The 21,187-nt window shown below is 47.7% G+C and overlaps 1 long non-coding RNA gene across 1 annotated transcript; it reads left to right on the top strand.

Moving 5' to 3' along the window:
* Positions 1–15,460, top strand: LOC132657458 (uncharacterized). Its single transcript, XR_009595670.1, has 4 exons — positions 1–110; positions 5,656–5,743; positions 9,827–10,020; positions 10,299–15,460. It is a non-coding gene; the product is annotated as an uncharacterized LOC132657458 (long non-coding RNA).
* Positions 15,461–21,187: the final 5,727 nt, after the last annotated feature.

The following is a 21,187-nucleotide window of genomic DNA, read 5'->3' as shown; positions in this document are numbered from 1 at the left end:
AAACACCACTTACAAATCTGGGCGGAGGGAAGCAAGTAGAAGAGGACCGCGGAGGGAGCTGGCTGTCCAGATACTGCGAGGCATGGACACACCTCTCTCGCTCCAGACAGGTGAACGGGGCGGGGACCTCCGCCGAGGACACCGTGAATTGGCCGCGTGCGTTAGGCTGGCCTGGAGGGGAAAGGCTTCGAGACTGAATCTTCTAATCTGGAGGTTGCGTTTTAACGCTAGGGAGATGGAGGCAAGGAACGCGCCGCGCCTGCTGCCTCCTGTGCTTTAAATTCATTCTGATTTGAATGGATTTCAAGTCACTGGAAAAGCGATTTTAGGATCGATCAAGCTGAAAGCAGGAGACCCAGCTATTCAAACAGGTCTCCATGAGGCTAGTTAAAGTGGAACCCTTCCTTACACACAAGCACACAGAGAGAGAGAGAGAGAGAGAGAGAGAGAGAGAGAGAGAGAGAGACGCGAAAACTAAAAGAAATGAGCCTGTTGCTCGGAAGGGGGGATGTTGGGAACTGTCCCCGAGCAGTTCTGGGGAAAACCTGGGCTTTTTGTGAGCTGGCCTGGTGGTAAAGAAGCCAGCGAAGACACAGCGTCCTCTGGTGTTGGCAATGCAGCAGTTGGTAAAGCAGGATTTGGCCAGCCGTGTGCAAGCGGTTAACAGGAGGCCCCATATTTAATCAGATTTTCTGAATATCGCCGCCTTCACCTCCACACCTGGAAAAATTGAAGGGATGAAAGCAATCACCACTTACGTTAGGGAGGAATTCAATGCGTCAGAATTATCCTGATATTCAGCAAATCGTCTGAATAATTGGAAGGATGCAAATCCACTTCCTTCCCAGCAACCCTCTTTCTCCAGGAAAAATGGTGATAGAATAATCCCCAAACAGCCCAGAGATTCTGGGGAAGGATACTAAAAAAACGTGTATTATTGTGGGGGTATCTGAATTAAATTATTTTATTTTATTTTTAAAAAATATTTATTTGGCTGGGACAGGTCTTAGTTGCAGTGGGGCAGGGTGGAGGGTGAGAGGGGGTTGGGGGGTGGGCGCGGAAGGCTGGGAGCGGATCTTTAGTTGTGGAATGTGGACTCTAGTTCTCTGACCAGGGAGGGAACTCGGGCCCCCTGCACTGGGAAGGAAGCATGTTACCACTGAACCACCACGGGGAAAGTCCCTGAATAGAATAATTTTAAAAGCAGATGGTCAGCAGGGGATAGTGGTGATACTAGTGAGCACATAGTAGTAACTAGTTAGGCCTGGCAATCATAAGTAAACAAAACTGAAATACTTGTCTCTTGTCTGACCACTAACTACCTGTATGACTCAAAAGAACTCATCAAGCCTTTTATGGGCTTGAGTTGCTGTGATTCAAATCGATATTCAGTTTAATATGCATTTATCAGAGGTCTAATATGACTTGGATTCTGGAGAGAGGTAAAACCCAGCCCCTGACTTCAAGGGTCTAATAGATGAACTGACAGATACTAACAGCAACAAGGACAGAATTATAGATGGTGATGAATGCTGTAGCCACGGTAAGCAGAAAGTGCTGAGAAAACATGGACCCATCTGTGAAACCAGCGAGAGAGGGGAGGCGTCAGAAAGTCTCCCAAAGAAGGTGATAGTGGATGAGACTCGTGAAATGACTACAGTTAATTGCTTGCAGGACATTTATTTTATTTTAAACAAAACACATTTATCCAAGCCCTCTACCAGGCACCAAGCACTTTACACATTTTAACTCATTAAAGCCTTACTACACTCTATCTTATTGGAGAAGGAAATGGCAACCCACTCCAGTGTTCTTGCCTGGAGAATCCCAGGGATGGGGGAGCCTGGTGGGCTGCCATCTCTGGGGTCGCACAGAGTTGGACACGACTGAAGTGACTTAGCAGCAGCAGCAGCAGCAGCAGCAGCAGCAGCAGCACACTCTATCTTGTATTATTCATTACCCCATTTTACCAGTGGGGCCGTTGGTACCCAGAGAGGTTAAGTAAGCATTCTCTGAACACTTTTTCGCGGAATACTTGAATGGTTTTGGGGCCACTGAAAGGATTTCAGGGAGGGAAATGGATTTACATGTTCCAATTTTCTAGATGATGTGCTTAATATCTGGATGTCAGAAAGATATATAGATAGAGCAACAGAATGTACAAAGGCATGGAAACCTAGACTTGCAGGAACGTTCCGGAAATAGAAGTATGGCAGGACTAGGACTCCTGCAGGCAGGGGCTGGAGATGGGGGGGGGGGGGGCGGTGGGCAAGAACTAAGTAATGATCCAGGAACAATTTGGATTGGATGGAATCAGTGCAACATTCTAAGTGGGCATGTGGCATGCCCTGAGTGTTACAGTTACTATGTAACAGACTACCCCCAGACACAGCTCTTTTATTATGATGACAGATTCTTTGGGTCAGATTGGACAGAACAGAGCTGAGACAGCTCTTCCTTGCTTTAAAATACGTCTGGAGCTGAGAGCACTCAAACAGTGACAGCTGGAATAGCCATGGCTAGAGGATCCACTTCCAAAAGGGTCCTCAACTCTGATATCTTGACTGGGATGACTTGATAGCTGGCTCCGCTGGGACTGTTCTCTAGAGCCCTTACACAGGGCCTTTCTATATGACTTGGACTTTTCACAGTGTGGAGCCTGGTTCCTGAGAGGAAATTTCCCCAGACAGGGCACGGCAGGACTAGAGGAAGCCGCATGGACCTTCTGCTCTAACATCAGAAATCACACAGCATCAGTTCTATGGGCTGTATTAGTTGAAGCTGTCACAAACCTGCTTAGATTCAAATGGAGGACATCCCACCTCTCAATGGAGTAACATCAAGAATTTGAGCCCTGATTTTAAAGCCACCCTAATGAGATATGCTGACAAAGTTCTGTATAGTCAAAGCTATGGTTTTTCCCATAGTCATGTATGGATGTGAGAGTTAGATGGTAAAGAAGGCTGAGTGCTAAAGAATTGATGCTTTAGAACTGTGGTGCTGGAGAAGACTCTTGAGAGTCCCTTGGACAGCAAGGAGATCGAGCCAGTCTAAAGGAAATCAACCCTGAATATTCATTAGAAGGACTGTTGCTGAAGCTGAAGCTCCAGTACTTTGGCCACCTGATGCAAAGAGCTGACTCACTGGAAAAAAACTCTGATGCTGGGAAAGACTGAGGGTAGAAGGAGAAGGGAGCGGCAGAGGGTGATGGTTAAATAGCATCACTGACTCCATGGAGATGTGTTTGAACAAACTCCAGGAGATAGTGAAGGATAGGAAAGCCTGGCGTGTTGCAGACCAAAGAGTCAGACATGAATTAGCGACTAAACAACAACAGCAACTAATGAGATATGGTTTGGTGGAAGGACCGCTCAGTCAGCCATGTGGAGGATGGATTCCAGGGGGTTGTGGACCAAAAAAAAAAATGTTGCCTGCCATTTCAGTCAACAACAAATGCTGATCTCCATCAAGTGGTCAGCTACTGGCAGCCACCTGATGATGTGCCCTGAAGATTCAGGATCAAGAAAAAGCGAGATCCTGGCCCTGGATAGATAAGATGCATAACAAGGGAGTAATTTCAATGAACCCAGATTCTTGCATCTTCCGTACATAGATAAGCACTAAAATTATTAACTCTAGATGGCTTTTTTGTGTGTGTGATTTGCCATAACCTTTTGATGTTCAACTACATTTGTTTATTTAGCAAAAAATCCTATACATCCTTGCTCCTCCCTTACCTCTTTAGAACAGCTCTTCAGAGTTATCTGAGAGGTTATTTCCCAGGCTTTAGTTCTCAGTAAAGTCCCCTAATACAACAGAACTCTCAACTTTCAGGCTGTGCAGTTTTTTGTTTTGTTTTTTTTGTTGTTGTTGGTTGGTTGGTTGAAGTTCTTTTTTTTTTTTTTTTTTCAGTTGACAATGTAAAATTAGATCTCATGAGAGGAGAACCTCTTCCTGACCTTTCCCCTATGGGGAATAGGGCAGGAATAGTTTTCATTAACCCACTCCAGTGTTCTTGCCTGGAAAATCCCAGGGATGGGGGAGCCTGGTGGGCTGCCGTCTCTGGGGTCGCACAGAGTCGGACACGACTGAAGCGGCTTAGCAGCAGCAGCAGCAGCAGTTTTCATTAACAGACCAAAAGGAAAAGTTGAGCTTGAGGGACTGAGGGCAGCCAACGGGTGGTGGGCACTTGCTGATAAAATAACCAGCTGTCTTGACTGTTAGTCAATGTGAAGCTCAGTAAAGCAATTTGGGCTGCAGCTTTGGGAGCCATCAGTGTACGGATAATAGTTAAAGCCCTGTGGTGTAAAACAGACGTGGAATAAGAAGAGTGGAGGGCCTAGGAGAACCATCAGAAGTTACTGAAATTAAGCAGTAAGGAAGGAGGGAGGGGAAGATTTTTAAAGAAGAAACGCTAGGAATGTTTCATGGAAGCCAAAAAGGAAGATTTTTAAGAAGGAGTGGTCAGAAGTGTCAAATGCCATGGAAGGACCAAGGAAGGCCTCAAAATTACCTATGGGATTTGGCAGTTAGGAGGTTCAGCTCCCTGGAACCCCAACTCTAACATCTCACCCACTGTGTCTGTTTTTAAGGAATTTGTCCATTTCATTTAAACTGTTGAATTTGCTAAGATAAAATTATTCATAATATTCATTTATTGTCTTTTTAATGTCTGTGAAATCTGTGATGATGTCTCCCTCTTTCAGTCCTGAAATTTGTGCTTTCTCTTTTTCCTTAATCTAGCTTGCAAGGGATTTTTCTGTTTGACATTGTGACCACAACTTGTATTTGAAGCAGAGTTTAAGATCTAAGTTATTTCACGCAGGAAGAGGTCTCCAAAAAGGTTAAAACCTTAAAAAATTCTCTCTCCCCCAAATCAGACACAAATATAACAACAACAAAAAATCAGTTGATTGCATCAGCCAAATATATCTGGGCCAGGCATTGGGTCATAAAGATAAAATCTGTTGTTTGGCCTTATTCTGTCATCAGCTGAATAAAGTACTTCAGCTTTGGACCTCTTTTTAGCCAAAAACTTTTTTTTTTTTGCTTAAGTCAGCTTCCAAACTGTACAAGGGATTCATATATCAACCAGGATGGCTCCTTTTGGCAAAGATTATATTGTAGCTTTGGCAGTAGAAAGACAGACCTTATTTGGAGCTCTGTGTCTGAATGATTTCTTAACCTCTCTGAGCCTCAATCTCCACAATTGTAAATAATACTTATCTCATTGGTGTATGTGTCAGGATTAAGGGAGAAAATGTGTGCAAGCTACACAATAAATGGCCACTGAGTCAGGAGCCTTTGAATCCCAGGAATACCCTGCTGGCTCAACAGTAAAGAATCTGCCTGCCAGGCTGACAAGGGTTCAATCCCTGGGTTGGGAAGATCCCCTGGAAAAGGAAAGGGCAACTCATTCCAGTATTCTTGCCTGGGAAATCCCATTGACACAGGAGCCTGGCAGGCAACAGCCCATGGGTTCACAAAGAGTCAGACATGCCTTAGCCACTAAATAACAAAAATAGAAAATCCTAACTCAAATTTAGCGTACAGGGAAGACAAGGAGTTTATGGGTATGATGGCTTTTTGATATATGAATTTGGCAAAACTGAATTTCAGCTTCCAGAATACCCTTTCTAATTTGTTTCCATTTAGAGTGGACTAACGGTGATGAAGTCTCTCAAGAAATGAAGGACAGAAGCAGTCAGTGGCCACTTTATACCATACACGCACCTTCTCTGAGGTATTTCATCAAATGTTAATCTAGGTGTTGAGATAAAGGAATTTTGCATATGTGATTAAAGTCCCTAATCAGTCAACCTTAAGTTAATCTATGAGAGAGTGTCCTGGGTGGGCCTGGCTTCATCAATTACAAGTGCTTTAAGGCCTTGTCTGAGGGAGAGACTCACAGTGACTGTTAGGGCAGCAATTGCTCTCCCTTCCTTCTAGAGCTTCCTCTGTGACTGAAACCTGTGAACATCAAGGTTCAGCTCTTGCTTGTTTTCTTCTCTTCTTGTCTGCCTGGACTTTGGATTTGCTTGTGTGTGCTCAGTCATGTCCCACTCTTTGCAACTGTATGGACTGTAGCCTGCCAGTCTCCTCTGCCCATGGGATTTCCCAGGCAAAAATACTGGAGTGGGTTGCCATTTCTTCCTCAAGGGGATCTTCCCAACCCAGGGGTTGAACCTGCATCTACCAGATTTGCTTAGCCAGTCCCTATAGCTGTGCAAGCCAATTCCTTGTAATAAATCCATATTTACATCCTTAATCTATCTATCAATCGTCTATGATTCAGCTGGTTCTACTTCTCTGGTTGAACCCCAACTGATACAATGGGATTGCAAGTCTTGGAAGTTCAGAGAAGGGCTCAAACGATAACAGTGAGTCGTCTACTCAATTTCCCATCCCCTCCATTTCTCTGCTTCCTTCTGTGTGTGGTGGCTTCGTTCTGTAGGCTGGTGCTTCCCATGTGGTGAGGAAGATGGCCTCTGAGCGCTTTAGATTCACATCTTCCCAATCAAGCCAGGCAGAAAGACACTTCTTTCTTTCCCGCAGAGAAGGGGTTCTGATTGGCCCACCTCTTGGATTAGTCACTGTTGCCAGGATACTGTGTTAAATTTGACCAGGCTTGTGAGAGGTAGGATTCTGTGATTGACAGCCCCCAGCAAGCCTTAAAGAGTGGGTAGAAGCACCTCCCCCTAAAAGAGGCGCTGCTGTAACCAGAACAGGTGTCTGGGGATGCCTATTAGACAAACATAGCTGTAGTGACCTCAGTCTACCACAGAGATGGTTAGTGGAATTCTTGGTGATGAGCCTTCTAAATCACTGATCTTGATCTACATGAGTCATGTGTTTGAACTTCCATCCACATGCTGACTTCCACTGACACTTCTTGTTGCTTTTCCCAGGCGCAATACACTCCAGTGAAGTGTGGTCTTAAAGACAGAGCCCAGCCTGGCTTCTACTCATAACTGCACTTCTACCCAACTGTGTGCTCTCAATCAGAGCAGGTCATTTCTCTGTGCTTCCATTTACCCATTTATTGAATAGGAATTTTCATGCCCACCTTTCTCACTCTAAAAGACCAGGCATGGAACAGCAGTATTATCTCAAGTCTTGGGATCAGGTGGATCACTTCCCTGCTTCCTCTGTGGATGGAACTTCTCATCCTCCTTCCTAAAGTGACATTTGCCCTCCCTACTCCTCCCCTGAAGCCATAATGGTATAATGTTTGCAAAGGAACATAATGAGAGAAAAGTGAAAGTGAAGTCACGCAGTCGTGTCTGACTCTTTGTGACCCCATGGACTGTAGCCTACCAGGCTCCTCTGTCCATGGGATTTTCCAGGCGATAGTACTGGAGTGGATTGCCATTTTCTTCTCCACGGGATCTTCCCAACCCCGGGATTGAACCGAGTCTCCCGCATTGTAGACAGACGCTTTACCATCTGAGCCAATTGCCACAGTGAGAGAAAAGGAATGTTTGTTATGCCAAGGTCAAACAGAGAAGTGGAGGCATGGAAGCAGTGTTCTCTGCTGGAATCCAGTGAGGGTTCTTGTTCTAGTGGAGGGGTCCACCCCACCATGGGTATTCTTTTTATTTAATAGGGTAACTGTAGCAACTTTGACCATGGAGGGATAACCAGACCAGGCTGTCTAGATTTGGACACTGTTTACAAAATTTGGAAACCTAGTGCTCTTAGGAAGTCACCCTCTCATAGGTAAGGGTAAAGCATGGGAGAAGCTACTTATCCCCCAAGTGGGAAGGTTAGCTTGGGTACAGCATCTCCAAGTGGGGAAAGAAGGACCTGGAACTCAGAACTACTGTTAAACAATCTTGCTCCTTGCCCTACACAGTCTTTAAGGATCAAGGGAAGAATTGTTATCATAAATGAATTTAGAGTCTCGATGATCTGAAAAAAAAAAGAAGTCAAGATGAACTCAAGCAAGACTTGGGGAAGGGACAGATTGCTATCTCTCTTTAAAACAAAAAAAAAATTTGGCCACACCACACAGCATGTGGGATCTTAGTTCCCCCACCAGGGATCAAACCCACACTCTCTGCATTGGAAGCGTGGAGTTTCAACTGCTGGGCCACCAAGGAAGTCCTAAGGAGACTGCTATATCTCTTTAAGAGTCCTCAGCAGACACTTGTAGCCAGAGCTTTACCTTGGCAAGTCTTATTTCTTGTGCAAACACTTTTACAGTTTTCTAAAGTTGGTCAGGCTGTACTGCAGGCCAGGTTACTAAGAAAAATGCAGAATGCTATTAAGAGAGACCAGAAGAGCTAGCCAAGGCCTTCCTGATCTAAAAGTAGGCAGATCTACACCCTCTTAATAACCAAGCACTCCTAGACTCCTGCACGCTGAAAAATGGACCAAATTCTGAACCACAAGAGTAAGACAGAACCCTACCCCAGGGACCTCTTCTGTACATGGGGAAGTAGTTGTAAAGGGAAAAGGGTTTCTCCAGAGAGGACTGAGCAACCTGGAGCCCACCTCAGACACGAAACAGCTAACATCCTGCTCAGATAGGAGCTGTAGCTACCTGTGGCTACATAAAGCTAGTTAGAATTCAGCAAAACTTAAACTTCAGTTTCTCAGCTGCACTGGTCTCATTTCAGGTGCTCAATGACCACCTGGATGAGGTGGCTAGAGAACACTTTCCTCATCCCAGAAAGTTTGGACAGCACTGAGTTAGAATAGGATTGAGCTGAATGTTTAAAAGATGCAACACCCAGTGGCTTAACCAAGATAGTAGTTTACTTCCCTCTTTTATAAAATTCTAGGTCAGTAAAGTAGCTCAGTTCCCCAGAGTCATCAAGACTGGCTATGCTCATGTGGTGTCCACAGAGTCAGGGACCCAGGAGCCTTCCATCCTGATGCTCTGCCGCAGAAGGGTGTTTCCTGGTCCACAGGGTTGAGGACGGTGCCCCAGCCGGGGGAAGAGGAATGGGGATGAGCATCCCTGCTCCTTTCAAATGCATCACCTAGACCAGCATCGATCACTTCCACTTAATCCATTGGCCCCATTTTTTCTCATGGCCTCACCTAACTACAAGGGAAGCTGGGAAATTCTATTCTGGTCCAAAGTTAGAAGTTTATTTTTATGGGAGAAGGCGTGCATGGATGTTGGGGGCATGTAGCCATCTCTTCCGTGGCAGTCATGTGAGTAGCCCTGGAATCCATTTCTCCCAGTTCTCTCTTTCTTGTAACCTTTTCTCTGTTCTCCATCCTTCTTCTTTCCTGTTTCCTCCCTTTTCCTTCCGCCCCACTCCCTGCGGCACCCCCTTCTATGCAGCAGGCCCCATACGCCCCAATTTCACATACACGATCTCATTTTACCCTCACAGCCACCTCGTGAGGGAGCTATTAATTATCCCCACATGGCAGATGAGGACACTGTGACTCGGAAAAGTTGAACAATGAGCTGGACTAGGTTGGTCCTGAAAGCTTTCTCCCCGTAGTCATGAAGCTTCACCTGCTTCTTCCTCACCCCCAGCAGCCCAGGTCTCTCCTTCTCCTCAGCTTCTCTTCTCTGCCTGTCTGTCTCTTCCCAGCCTAACCCATCTTCCCTCCCCTGGATTTTAGGCTGTTATTCTTTCCTGTCTCCCAGAGTAACAGGCTGGCTTCACTCAGCTCCTAATAAATCTGTGAAGTTGTAATCAATCTATATATCAGCTCTCCTGAGGAAACCTGGTGGGGATTAGGTTTGTGTTTCTCTGTAATTATAGCTGAAGACCTGAGCAATGAATCAAATTGACGGACAGAAAAAACGGGGTTACCTCAAAACACCTTGCATCTCCTCTCCTGTGGTCTGTCCAGCCAGGCCCCAACCACAGATGACCTGCCTCGTTGCTGCACCCCTCCGCCCCGTCCCCAAGGCTGAGGGTGTGAGGGCCAGACCAGACCTCTGACCTTGGGCTGGAGGTCAAGATCCTGAAGGTCACAGAAAAAGAGGGTCTCCAAGATGGACAAGAATCTTCCAGAGCTGCCATCTTACTACGCATCCTCTCTCCTCCTGTGAGTCTGGGTAATTTCCCCTCCTTTAGTTTCCTGGAGTTTTTCTCCCTCCACTTGGGTAAAGTGGGAGAGAGGGGGTCTTTTTGAGGAGTGTCAGTCCCCTAGCTAGTCTGGAAACTCTACACTTGATTTTGGCTATTTTTTGCAGAATCAGAAGGAGATGGTAGGCAGCAGTGCACGTGACCGTGGAGACCAAAGATGGGGGAGGGGTGCTAGGATGCCAGGTGGTGGAGACGCCTTGGAAACGGGAAATCCATCTGCCTCTCCTTTCTTTCCAGGGGCCCAAATGGGGTTGGCGCAAGAGCACTTGGTCCAGGCAGGAATGCTGACCTTTCTTCCCACCTCCTGTGAGGTTCCTTACCATCAAGCTTAGACTTCTGTATCCTTCACCTCCCCCACCCCACCCGCAACTCCTCTTCCTTGCAATACCCTCCCACACCCATACACAGAGGCTGGTGCATCCTGGGTGTTCAATCAATGTGAACTGAATCGCCTACTCATTCAGGCGCTGATCAACTCATATATCCACATGCAGTTTTTTTATTATTCAGCTGCCCAGACATCCCCCAATTCACTGATGTCTTTTCGGAAGCAGTGGGAGTCTTAGAACTGATGACTCGCTAAAGGATGAGAAACCAGGAGGAATCAAAAGAGAAAAAGGGAAGAAGAGAGAGGAGGGTTTGGGAGAGGAAAGGTGAGACAGAGCTGGAGAGATCTTGCCTTTCACCTAAAAGGTGAGCTGAGCCAGGGCAAAGGGTGAATCGTGTGCCCTTATACTCACAACTAAGAGAGTAACAGACTAGCAAACAGAGGAATACAACCCCAAAGTCCAGCCAGCCTAGCAGGCAGGCACTATCAGCCCCAGACACCCTCAAACCATGTACACGCAATATCAGGCAGAGACCCTTTGTCTTCTACCGAGCTGCTTCCCATGCCCATCAACTGAATTCCCTCAGCCCTAAACCTGGGAGGACGAGCCCAGCAGCCCCTCAGCAGCAGCCCAGCTGGCTGGCTCCCGCTCCCCACTCCCCGCTTTTCCCTTTCGAGGGGCCCCTCCCCGGGGGCAGGCTGCTTTGCACAGTGGCCTGGTCCCAAGCTTCCTGTAATGACACATGGGGACAAGAAGCTCCGTTGTTCTGGCAGTCACCACAGGCTGGTCCCCCTCTGCACTTAGTTCCTGGGCGTAGGTTGCTTCGTTTCTCTCTAAACCACCCAGCACTTATGGCAGGGCCTCTGAGGCTTCAGAGGGCTGTAGGGGCTATCATGCTACAAAGAGCACCCCCAGGAGGCCCTCGGGCCTGGGCCTTATTCCCCACCCCCACTCTCCCAGGGTCCCGGGGGAGCCTTGGAGAGCCCCAGGGGAGGCTCACACACACACCTTGGAGGTGTGCACGCACACACCAGACACCAGGAAGGGACATGCTAGTGTCCCCGAGAGGCACTGTCATATGGGCTCTGGAGCTGGACATTCCAGGGAAGGACAACCCTACCTCTGTCACCCACCCACTGTGCAACTCACAGCAAGAGACAGACTCGCAGAGACTCTGTTTCCACAGCTGTCAAACAGAGCCAATAATAGGAGGGCTGCAGAGAGAAGGCCTAGCACAATGCCTGTACATAGCAAGTGCTCAATGAATTCTATTTATTACTATTATCATTACTGACACTTTCTAGAAGGGACAGATACCAGTTAGTGCTAGTCATCCTATTTCCAAAATACAAGCTCACAAGTCCAGGTGATTTATCATGCCAGTTGTCCTCTCAAGAGGTGGGAGGAAGGAGACATGACCTTAGAACCCTATAAGAGATGGCCCTATAAAACAGCAAAGTAAGTGGTGATCTAAGTAGAGTAATTAAGCGTGACCTTCCTGGCATCTCAAGAAACCATTTTTATCACTCACCAATCATGGGTCCCTAAAATGTCCATCACAGGCCACTTCTTAGGGATCTTTGTCCAGATGCCCGAACAAAGAAAAGGTCCTGAGTCATCTTTGGGGGACTTTCATCTTTGATCTGATCACTGATGCCTGGTCGGGCAGCAGGGAGAAAAGTTGTGCTGGACTAAGATGAGGACTGAGTCTTTGATTACCAGCTGAGACGAGCAGGTCTGGAGTTGGGCATGGTGGTGGTAGGGGGGCGGGTAGGGTTGGGGGTGGGAAAAGTATGGGTCCCAGCAAGCTAAGTCATGGAGCCTGGGATTTCCAAAAGAGGGTATATGGGACACACTCCAGGGTGGCCGCCGTGATTCCCACCCCCTGCTGTTGACGCTCTTTGAGCCTGGATGAGAACTGTGAGTTATTCTAGCTCGAGGTATAAGCAAAGGTGAAGGGATTTTGTAGATGGAACTAAGGTCTCAAATCAGTTGATTTTGAATAAAAGGAGGATTGTCCTGGGTGAACCTGACTTAATCAGGTGGAAACCCTTAAAGGGGGTCTGGGCCCTGCCCGAGGTGAGACGCTCTCCCTGCAGCCTAGGGGGTGAAGTCAGTGACCAAGCTGACAAGGCCATTGTGGCAGGAGCTGACCTTCTAGAGCCTGCAGGCTGCAAAGTCAGCAAAAAGCAGAAAGCCTCGATCATATCACTGCAAGGAAATAAACCTTGCCAACAGCTCAAGTGAACTTGGAAGTGGGTTCTTCCCCAGTTGATCCTCTGCAGGAGAATGAGGCCAGCCAACACCTGGGTTGCAGCCCAATGGGCCCCTGAGCTGGGCCACATGCAGACTCCTGAGCCGTGAACATTGTGATAGAATAGTGTGTGTTGTTCATCTTGCCAAACTTGTGTGATCTGTGGTGGTTGACAGAAAATTAATATCATGGAGGGAAATGTCTTGGAGCTGAAGACAGCCTCCAACTGTAACACTCCACAAAGTGCCTGCTTGGGTTAAAATATTCAACTCTGATCACCTTCCTGGTCCCACTCTATTTTTGACTTGAGATGGAAAGGGACCGTGTCTGTGGGGCCTGCCCCCCTAGGGACCCTTGCCTGAATCTGCTATGAGGAGACTGGCCCCCAGAATCAAACCCCCAATACCTCTTGCCCTGAGGGAAAGCCCAATGCTCTGAGGTAAAGTGCCCACACTGCCAGGCTCACCCAGGGAGGGAGGTGCTGGGGGCTAAGGAGGAGCTACAGATTCTCCAAGTCAGACCTGGTCCCAGGCCAGTGGCCTCCCTCCGTGTCCATGCTCCCAGGGAGCGGTCATCCTAGCATTGCTGGCCTGGGGTTCTGTCACCTGAGACCTCACACCACCTTTAGGTAGACACAAGGCCACCCCTGGGTAAGTCCCCCTGGTTCTAACCCCTAGGTAAGTCACCGAGACTGTACCCTCAGCCTTGGTTCTGGAGCTGACACTGGACCCTGCTCACCTCAGCTGCCTCCCTCCCTCCCTCCATGGCAAAGACCTGTGCAGCCTGCTTCCCAGGCCGGACCCTGTGTAGGATACCACCCCGTCCAGTGTCCCCACAGGCAACATTGCCCTTGACCTGACTTCATATTTCTTATGGATGAAATCTATCTGCATGATTTTTAAGCTTTTACTTTCTTAGCCTTAGAATCCATTCTTCACACACATACACAAAATCATACTAGAAAACTCAGTCTGCAAGGACACAAAAGTGGAGCAACTCTGAGTGAGTGAAGGGAGGTGAGTGGATAGAGGCCATGCACAGTCCTCTCCCCTCCCCAACTTCAGCTGAAGTGCTTCTTGGAAGGTTGTTTAGACCCTCCTGCCCAGGACCCAGTCAGGACTTCCTCTTTGTCTTCTGCTGGGCTGACCAGGACAGGAAGTTCCACCTTCTCATCCCCAGGACAGCTGTCAATCAGTAAACACAAAGAACGTTCCCAGTCTATAAAGACTGAGTCCCTAAATAAACAGCCACTAAGGTATTTTCCACCTGGTGGGAATGTAAGTTGGTACAGCCACTGTGGAAAGTACTCTAGAGGTTCCTCAGAAAACTAAAAATAGAATTACCATATGAGCCAGCAATCCGACTTCTGGGCATATACCTGGACAAAACCATAATTCAAAAAAAAATATGTGCACCCTATGTTCATAACACCACTATTCACAACAGCCAGAACATGTGTCCATCAGGAAATGGATGGAAAAGAAGAGGTAGTGTACATATACAGCGGGATACTGCTCAGCCTAAAAAAGAGCAACATAATGTGATTTGCAGCAACATGGGTGCAACTAGAGATGATCATATAAAGTGAAGTAAGTCAAGAAGAGAAAGACAAATACCACGTGATATCACTTACAAGTAGAACCTAAAATATGGCAGAAATGAACATATCTACAAAACAGAAACAGACTCACAAACATAGAGGACAGACTTGTGACTACCAAGGTGGAGGAGGGAGGGAGAAGGATGAACTGGGAGTTTGAGGTAAGTAGATACAAGCTATTACATTTAGAATGGATAAACACAAGAGCCTTCAGGGAACTATATCCAGTCTCCTGGGATAAACCATGATGGAAAAGAATATGAAAAAAGAATGTACACATACGCACACATGTATAAGTGAATCACTTTGCCATACAACAGAAATTAACACAACATTGTAAATCAACTATACTTCAATTTAAAAAAAAAAGATTTTTTTCATGTGGAAGATTATGATCCCTGTCCCCTCACCTGCCTCACAGGTGGCCTGACACCTGAACTTGTTATCTTTGAGACAAATGTTCTTCCTGACCTGCCAAAGACAGTTTTAAATAGATTCAGAGTTGAAAGGAAGCATATGATTACTTAGTCCAGCTCCCAACTCAGGAAAGAATTCACTATACATCCCTACCAGACTCTCTTTGGACACCTCCCATGATGGGAAGCTTACTGTCTCACAAAGCAGGCATCTCCCTGTTGGGCAGCTCCTATTAAAACTCCAGTTGGTCTCCCTGTACCACTCCCCCAATGCCCCTGCATCTGGAGCTTAAAGAGTAAGTTATGTAACCTTTACTAAGAGGAACATAGCTCACCCAGGCCAGCCTGTTCCTCTCCTACACCAGTCTCCTCAGAGACTTCTGTATAGACTGCTGCATTGGTGGCCCAAGGAACCACGTCTCCCAGTATCCGTGGCCTGTATATCTTGTCTCACTGACTCTCAGATTGGCCATGTGACTTGCTTTGACCAATTGAGATATTAGCCACATGAAGTTTGATTAGTGCTTGCAAATTGGGGCTTGCCTTCTTACAAAGTTCCTTCTTAGAAGCCAGCTGCCACGCTGACAGAAGCACAAGATAGGTTATTGAATGACACAAGGCCATGAGGATAGAAGTTCTGGAAGACAGGACACCACTTTGGGTGTTCCAGCCATCGGTGGGCGTCCAGCTAAGTACCACCACATGGGTGACCTAAACAGTACGCGTGGAGCAGCACTGCCTAGCTGAGCTTAGCCAACCCACGGAACCGTGAGAAATAATAAATCACGCCTTTCAGCCACTACTTTTCGGAGCAGTTATGCAGTGAGGGGTAACTGAAAACCACCAATAGGCTTTTTCTTGGAGTAAGTTTCTAAGATAGAATAGCCAAAATTCTTCATCCCAGGTCAGACATTTACAAAGAACAGAGACCAGTTGGCTCAGCTACGAGATAACAATTGTCTTCACTGGGAATACTGGGAGTCCTGCCACTTGGAATTAAATTAGAAGGAACCGGTCAGAGGAGGGGAGGAAGTAGGAGCCTTTGGTTTGAGCAAGTCAGAGAGCCCTGGCTGGATGTCAAATTATGCAGAACAGCTTGGCTTTCTGCACAAAATGGAATTATGTTTCGGCTCAAATTCTTTGCCACTTATAAATTGCTTTTCATTTTATTACCCTCCAAACCGCCAGCCAGCCAGGCTTGAATGTTGTTTTGGATACGCCAGTTTCTTTCCAAAGCTGTGAAGGTGCAAATCATGTGCCATCCCCAGTGGTTTGGGAAGAAATGCCTTCTCTTTCCAAAAAAGCAGTTTGGGTACACGGTGTGGTAATGACTTAGAAGTATAAAAAAACAGCAAGATCAGTTGGGGATTATAACAGCATTCTGAATAGGGGAAATCAGTGTAAAATGTTCTAGAATGAACGCTTCCTCAACCTCCATGCATTCACTCCATAAGCCTTATTTGAGCACCCATAGTCACTGCCTTCCCAGAGCTCTCTGTTTGGGGAAAGCCTGACTGGTGAACCAGCAGATGCAACGTGGTGTGATAACAGGTGAGTTGGGGTTAGGGAAGCACCTAGAAGAAGGCTGATGCTTAAAGAAGCTCTACCTAAGCTGAGAACAAAGCGTCAATAAAACAGCTGAACAAAAAGAAAGAATATTGAGGGGCAAAGATTACTAGTTCCTGCCCAATATCCATCTGTCACATCCTATGATTAGACTATCACCTTGTTATGGTGTGCAACGTGTCCAGCTAAAACACTCCCTTGTCACTAGTGATGAATAATGAGATATAAATGGAAGTTTATACAGATTCTTGGAAGGAATTCTGTCTCACTTAGGACCTGCCTAGAACATGTACCTGATGGCTGGAATCCAGCAGCCATTTTTTATCATCAGTCAAACTTGAGGATGAAAACCAACTGCTGAGAATGGTAGAATGGAAAGTTAAAAGGGGTCTGGGCCACTGACAACTGTGAGGCAGCTGGGCCAGTCCTGGAGAACCTTCCATGAAGCCTCCCATGCACTTTCTTTCACATGCAAGAGAAATAAATGCCAAATTCAAACTACTTATTGGGTTTGTTGTTGCAGCATCACAAGTCCTAACAGATATGGAAGATGCAAGAGTCTGGACTCACTGAAATCATCCCTTTGATATGCACCTCTGCTATTTGGGGCCAGTATCCTATGATTTTCACATTCTGAGCTTCCTCGGGGCTTGCCGTGGGGAATGGCTGCAGTGTGATGGCTGCTAGATAGCAGGGCTTCTTTCCTTCCTGAGTTCCCCCCAGGGCGCACCAGCTCACCTTCTGTGGTGGCTGCAATTCTTGATGCACCCTTAGGGTCACAAAGAATCAGTCATGACTAAAGAGACTTAGCATGAACGCATGTGACATCCTTTGTTTTCTGATATGGCAGTAAATGTTCCATTTCTCAGAAACAAAATGTCCTAAGTCAAAGAGTGTGTCTCAGAGTTGGAGTCCCGGACACAGATGACTGCCTTCATGACTTTTAAGCTGCATTCAATGTAGCTCTGAGCCCCTTTTGCCTCCCTTTCCCAAGGGAGGGAAAAAAAAATTAGAGAACAGAACTTGCAGGAAACCAGCAAGAACTCTAGCCTTCCGTTGAGGGCATCTGAGATGCCCACTGCCAGGCTGGCATGGTCCATGGGCAGCTTCATCTCTGCCCAGCAAAGCCTGGGAACAAGGATGCTCATGGAGAAGCCTAGGTCCACAGCTCACTGTCAACAGCCTCTTGTAACCATGAGCCTCCCCTGCAGAGGTTGACAGCGCCCAGACTCCAAGGGGAGCAGGCCTTGCTCACCTGCTTCTGTACCAACCCCTCCTAACATCAGCTCTGGCCCCTCCTCCAACCCAAAGGAACTCAGCCTGAATCTCCTGAGTAAATTTCAATCACAAAAGAGATTTTCTTCCCACTTTACAATCCCTTCTCCCTGCCCCCCGGGGGAAAGAATGTTGTAAGGAACTCTTTTGAAAACTCAATTAGGCACCTCCCACCATCACTGGCAGAAGAGGCCCCTGAAAATGATGCAGGCTTGAGCAACAAAGACCACAAGAGCCAGGGCTGAAGGACTTGGAAGCCAGGCTGAAAGGCTGTCCCTGGCCAGAGACGCAACAGTGTGTGTCAGTCAGGATAGTGACCTTGAGAGACTGAAACAGGTAAAATATATTTAAGTCTTCGAGTCTGTAGTGATATCTTTTTAAAAAGAGAAACTCATTGGCTATCCACTGAGGATGCTAATAAACTAATTCATTATTTTGAAACTGACAAACAAAAGGGAAAGCTCAAGGAGGAGATAAGGATAGAAAGAAACCACCCTGTTCTGAGTAAATATATCCCAGGATGCTAAAGAAGAAAGAGGAGGAGGAGGAGGGGGATGAAGAGGAGAAGGAGTTTAGTCTGTGATGACTCTGATGTCATGGAAACAGGAAAAGCAGCAGTTTTCCACTCCGGCACTGGGAACCACAACTTATACTGTCCTTGCTGGTCAGCTGGGGGGTCTCTGCGGGCCAGAGCAAGCAGGGCTTCTTAGGATATAGTCCTCCAGAGAAAACACCATGCTGAAGAGAGTGCGGGATGCACGGGAGAGGATAGCAGCAAGAATATTCCAGAAAGCATGTGGGCATGTTCTCAGAGTCCAACAAGATCTTTTATACAATGCTGGGAGGCAAAGAAGATGCCACTTCCTTGGGAAGGATGAGAGCTGAGCAAAACCATTGGGTTTTGCAGTTTGCAGACTTTAAAAGACTTTGAATATCCTTCAAGGGAGTTAATTCAGGAAAGTCACCTTGGTTGCTGGTTGTCAGTTACTCAGTCGTGTCTGATTCTTTGCGACCCCAGACTATAGCCTGCAAGGCTCCTCTGTCCATGGGATTATCCAGACAAGAATACTGGAGTGGGTTGCCGTATACTCCTCCAGAGGTCATGCTGCTGCTGCTAAGTCGCTTCAGTCGTGTCTGAATCTGTGTGACCCTGTAGACAGCAGCCCACCAGGCTCTGCCGTCCCTGGGATTCTCCAGGCAAGAACACTGGAGTGGGTTGCCATATACTTCTCCAGAGGTCATGGGTTATCCCCAAACTGCAAAGCTTGGAGTAAGGAAAGTTCAGCCAGCTTCTGCTGAGAGAACCAGCAGGTAAGTCAGAGAAGGAAAGGTGACTAGAGGATGAAGCCGGGAAAAGGGAATTTCTTTTTAGCCTTTTTTTTTTTTTTTTAAGCAGAGGCAAAATATCATAGCGGTTAAGATCGTCAGTGCTGAAATCAGACAGCCTTGGTTGAATCCCAGCTCTGCCAATTACTAGTTGCAGTTACTTAGTTTCTCTGTGCCTCAGTTTTTGCTCAGCTGTGAAATGGGATATAATAGTGGGAGAGGCTGGAGCCGTCAATCATTACAGAGTGGACAAGACCTGAACAAGAGACAGCTGAGCAGTCATGACGTGAGAGGGAGGCCGTGAGTTTCCAAGTTGGGGGCCACCCTGGTCCTCACCAGGGCCACTGGCCTTTGCTTTGCCACTGTCTCTTGTGCGGGGTCTCCACGTGGGCTGGGGGAGCCCCTGGGGCTGGAGAAACTGCTGAGCACCTGAGGGTGTCCCCTGGCTCATGTCTTCTCTGAAATCTTCCCCTCGAAGAAGAAGTTTAAAAGCTGGGCTTCAGACATTGGTTTTATGCCTGGTGCTTTCTCATTGTCATCTTGTTAAGTCTCTGTCTAGACAACATTGTGAAGTAGGTATTATCTGCTTTTTCTACAGAGGAAGAAGATACAGTGCTCAGAGGTCACACAGAGCCATGGTGAGATAGAGCAGCTCAAGCCCATCTCGGGCATCCTGGCTGTGTCTGCCTTTGCCCCCTGTCCCCGCCTTTGCCCCCTGTCCCCCAGCCCCATGGCCCTTCGCTTCTCTTTCAGCCTCCATCCCCAAAGCGGTCTTCAAGGGGGGCTTCCTGGCCCTTGGTGGGTGGGAGGTGGGGGGGCGGGCGGGCAGGGTGGCCTGAGACGTGCTCTTCCACCAAAGCTTTAAACCCACCTGTAAAGAGGATGCCAAATAGTGAGAAGTCCTGTTCACTGAGTGCCAGGTTCCGTTCCCTAGCCCTGAGCTGGCACCCAATAAGCAACATTGCATCTAATCTTCTTAGACCACATAAGGCAGGAACTGCAAGCAACCAGACTCACAGGACAAACATCCCTGAGTGTGCTTAGCTGGCCCCTGCAGAATTAATGACCAGCAAGAGAGCCTGCAGGTGGGGCACGTTGTGACAGGAGATGGTGGCGGGGGGGGGGGGGGGGAGACAAGAGAAAGAGGCGTAATTGAGTTGGGATTGAGGGGCGGGCACCTTGAGAGATTTCTTCATAATTTGGTGGGCACCATAGCCAGGTACCAGCCTGGTCTGTTCACTGTCCTCCCTTACCCTCTTCTTCATTTGAGGACGGACTAAGGCCAAACACCCAGAAGAAAGACGAAGAGACTGCCAGGATCTCACTCCTGAGAGAAGAACTGGGAGTGGTGGTGGGCAGAACTGGAAGATCTGGGCCACCTGGAGCCAGTAGGATAGGAAAGGGAGATGGGAAGGAAGGTTGGGCATGGGGAAGTGGGGAGAGTAAAGAGGAGGGAGGAGGGTGGGGAGGAAGGGAGGTAGAGAGAGAGCTGGCAGACACAGAAATACAGTGTAATTGCGATTTACTAACATTGCATCTGACACTTTCAGGGTCCAGATCAGACCATTCAGACCCCAAAGGGCCAGTTCTTATCCACAGAGCTCATGCGTGTCCCAGAGGGGTTGGCTAGAGTGAAACGTGTGAAAATTATGTTGACACATCTCCCTGCGATCACATCACAGAAGAAAAGGCTGAACGACCCCTGGCTCCACCCGGGTCACATGGTGTTGAAGGTGGCGCTGGAGCAAGAGCCCGGGAGTCTAGGGTGTATGGAGGCAAGCCTCTCTCTCCAGGTTAGTGCCACCCTTTCCCAGGCTCTCGACTCTGGAGGGAAGTTCACGGTCTTAACTGCTGTTCAGTGTGTGGAGTGGGAGAAAAGAGCCTTGGAAACATGTGAACACCTGCCCTAGTGCAGAGAGGACGGGGGGCCCTTGTTATCACAGGTGGGACTCAGGCCTGCTCCAGGGAGGCAGGCTGCCCCGACTCAGCAAGGACTGCCGTCACCATGGAAACTTCCCTGTAAAGGACTGAATGGCCTGCATTTTGAGTTTCATCTCCCAACATAGGATTTTAGAATGCAGAGAGCAGGGATGAATTTTCTCTGTTTTGGTGCCAGCTGAGCAGCGTATGTAGCCCAGGAGACAGCCACTGAGCTGCTCTGGAGTATGAATGAGGTGGGGGCATCTCCCTGAACCAGCCTCTCCCACTGGCCACTCTGCTTCACTTGTCAGGTGCCAGGGACATGAGGATGAGCAAGGGACAAATTGTGACCCTCATATGAAGCGGGGGCGATAACAACACCGCTCTCTGGATCCCTGTGGGCTCGTCTGAGGCCTTCCTCACACACTGCCCCATTTGTC

The sequence above is a fragment of the Ovis aries genome, chromosome 12 (genome assembly GCF_016772045.2).
Source record: "Ovis aries strain OAR_USU_Benz2616 breed Rambouillet chromosome 12, ARS-UI_Ramb_v3.0, whole genome shotgun sequence".
Lineage (NCBI taxonomy): Eukaryota > Metazoa > Chordata > Mammalia > Artiodactyla > Bovidae > Ovis > Ovis aries.
Note: the sequence above shows the minus strand (reverse complement) of the source record. Positions and strands in the feature narration are given on the sequence as shown.